Genomic DNA, 3,234 nt, shown 5'->3' with positions numbered 1-3,234 from the left:
TCCAAAAAAAAAAAAAAGAAAAAGGTGAATAGTACCAAGTGGTGCTGGAAGATACAGGATATAAAACCCTTGGGCACAGCTGGTGTGAGTGGAGAGGGGACAGCCTTTCTGTAGAGCACCTGGTACTTAGTCAGATCAGTCCCCCCATCCCCTACAACCCATTCCCAAGCCAAAGTCCCAGAGACATCCTCACGCCAGCCCTGGAGGGTGCAAGGAGGCGGCAGCTCACCTTATCTGTGGTGGGGCAAGTTGGGGGTCACTTGGGTGTCTACCCCAGGGACTGGGCGGCTGAGACTGGGGACTGCTCACAGAAAGGACCGTGGATGAGCCACAGCCACAAAACCCTTAACACAAGTGTTCATGCACAAAGTAGCCACATGTGTTTTGCAGGGACACATTCCAGCAAAAAGACACAAAGTGACAGAATGGCTGCCTTTGAGTGGGGGTGAGAAGAGGTGGATGGCAGGTACCAGAGGAGAAGGGGATAAATATATGAAGAAAAATGACCCCCTCGGGCAGTGCCTGGCACAGCATAAGTGCCCAGGAAACAGAGGCCCAGCTGCTCGCGTTCTGGGCAGCAGGGCTGGGACCAGCGCCGGCTTCCTGGTTAAGGAGGCCACCTTTTCCTCTTGAGGAGTCTGAGCATGCATGTCAGCACCTGGTGGGCACGCAGCACCCAGCTGACCAGGGGCCTTCCCCTCTGTGGGTGTCACCAGCCTGGCCCTGAGAACTGGATGAAAGCTGGAATAATTCCTCCTGTAATAAAGCAAATGCGACCACGTTCAACCTTTCCCTTCATTTCAGAGGCTTCCCGCACCCGATGCCTCCCACAGCCTCAGGCTGAGTCCCCAGGTGCTCCAGTGGGGGTGCTAATGCTGAGCACTGAGTTGGTTTCCATAGTTTTCATCATTAAAATGTTTAAATGACTAGGCTGGGCACGATTGCTCAGGCCTGTAATCCCAGCACTTTGGGAAGCCGAGGTAGGTGGATCACTTGAGCCCAGGAGTTTGAGACCAGCCTGGGCAACATGGCAAAATCCTGTCTCTACAAAATGCAAAAAAATTAGCTGGGTGTGGTGGCACTACAGGTGCCTGTAGTCCCAGCTACTTGGGAGGCTGAGATGTGAGGATTGCTTGAGCCTGGGGAGGTTGAGGTTGCAGTGAGCTATGATCGTGCCACTGCACTCTAGCCTGGGTGACAGTGACAGACCCTATCTCCAAATAAATAAATAAATAAAATTAGCCTGGCATGGTGGCACGTGCCTGTGGTCCCAGCTACTTGGGAGGCAGAGGGGGGAAGGGCATCTGAGTTTGGGGGGTTGCGGCTGCAGTGAGCTGTGATGGTGCCAATGTACTTGAGCCTAGGCTACAGAGATCTTATCTAAGAAAAGCCTAAATGAAAGTGTGGCGAGGAGCAGGCTTGAGTTATATTCATGCTGAGCTCTTCAGGATAGATTCTCAAAAAAGTGGCATTGGTGGGGCTCTCCCTCTGTTTATTCACTAATCTGTTTTATTTTTTATATTTATTATTTTTTTATCTACTTTTTTTGAGATGGAGTTTCAACTCTGTCACCCAGGCTGGAGTGCAGTGGCATGATCTTGGCTCACTGCAACATCCATCTCCTGGGTTCAAGCGATTCTCCCACCTCGGCCTCCAAGTAACTGGGATTACAGGCATGCGCTACCACGTTCAGCTAATTTTTAGTAGAGACAGAGTTTCACCATGTTGGCCAGGCTGGTCTTGAACTCCTGACCTCAAGTGATCCACCCGCTTTGGCCTCCCAAAGTGCTGGAATTACAGGTGAGAATCACCACGACCCACCCATTTTATTTTTAACGTTTAATTGGGTAAGCTGCAGATACCCCTCAAGATGTCAGTGTGCATGTCATTAACTAGAGTCCAATACTTGTTTCTCTGTCTGTAAAGCTTACATTTGGTGAATTGCACAACTCTTAGGTGTACTTTTGATTACTTTTTTTTTTGAGATGGAGTTTTGCTCTGTCACCAAGACTAGAGTACAGTGGTGCGATCTCTGCTCACTGAAACCTCTGCCTCCCGGGTTCAAGTGATTCTTCTGCCTCAGCCTCCTGAGCAGTTGGGATTACAGGCGCCCGCCACCGCGCCTGGCTAATTTTTGTATTTTTAGTAGAGATGGGGTTTCACCATATTGGCCAGGCTGGTCTTGAACTCCTGACCTCAAGTGATCCACCCGCCTCAGCCTCCCAAAGTACTGGGATTACAAGTGTGAGCCACCGTGCCCAGCCACTTTTGATTACTTTTGACAAATGCATCTAGCTGCACTGCCCAGACTCCCTCCAAGATATTAAACATGCAGTGGGTTGAATTGTGTCCCCCAAGAAGATATGTTCAAGTCCCAACCCCTGGGACCTGTGAATGTGACCTTATTTGGAAATAGGGGCTTGCAGATGTAACCCAACTTAAGATGAGCTCATTCCGGAGTAGGGTGGGCTCTAAATCCAATGACTGGTGTTTACGTAAGAGAAAGGAGAGGGAGATTTGGAGGTGAACACACACAGAGGGAAGAAGGCACTGGAAGAAGGCTGTTGGAAGATGAAGGCAGAGATTGGGGTAATGCAGCTAGAGCCAAGGAACATGGTGAATGGCAGGCAAGCATCACGGACGAGGCAAGGAGGGATTCTTCCCCAGAACCTCCAGAGGGAGCAGGGCCCTGGTTTCAAGGGAAAATAAGTTTCTGTTGTTTTGGGTTTCTGGTATCTTATCATGGTGGCCCTGGGAAACTCACACGAAACACGTACCATCACCCCAACGAGCACCCTCATCCCCTCCCCCGTTGTGCTCTCCCACAACTGGCAACCACCATTCTGGTATTTTCCTTATGGGTGCGTTCTACCTGTTCTAGAGCTCTATACAGATGGGATCACGCAGGAGGTTCTTGGTGTCTGGCATCTTTCACTCACACAAGATCGGAGATTTACTGTTGCAGCTATCAGTGCTGGCACACCTATAATTAAAGTCCATTTACTTGAAGAGGAAGTAAATTTTGAAGTTGAGGAGGAGGGAGTAGGCAGTAAGCTTTCTCCTTTTTTTTTTTTGACGGAGTTTTGCTCTTGTTGCCCAGGCTGGAGTGCAATGGCGTGATCTTGGCTCACCGCAACCTCCACCTCCCGGAGTCAAGCGATTCTCCTGCCTCAGCCTCCCGAGTAGCTCGGATTACAGGCATGCACCACCATGCCCGGCTAATTTTTGTATTTT

General features: G+C 50.0%; 1 long non-coding RNA gene across 1 annotated transcript in view; it reads left to right on the top strand.

The window, feature by feature from the left end:
- Positions 1-780, top strand: part of LOC105502373 — a 3,662-nt gene extending 2,882 nt beyond the window's left edge. Inside the window, exon 3 of the long non-coding RNA XR_001000330.1 lies at positions 391-780. This is a non-coding gene — a long non-coding RNA (uncharacterized LOC105502373). The remainder of the gene's footprint in view (positions 1-390) is intronic.
- The last annotated feature ends 2,454 nt before the right edge of the window (positions 781-3,234 follow it).

The sequence above is a fragment of the Colobus angolensis genome, unplaced genomic scaffold (genome assembly GCF_000951035.1).
Source record: "Colobus angolensis palliatus isolate OR3802 unplaced genomic scaffold, Cang.pa_1.0 Scaffold8, whole genome shotgun sequence".
In the NCBI taxonomy this organism is placed as follows: Eukaryota; Metazoa; Chordata; class Mammalia; order Primates; family Cercopithecidae; genus Colobus; species Colobus angolensis.
The sequence above is the reverse complement of the archived record's forward strand: the minus strand, read 5'-3'. Positions and strand labels throughout refer to the sequence as shown.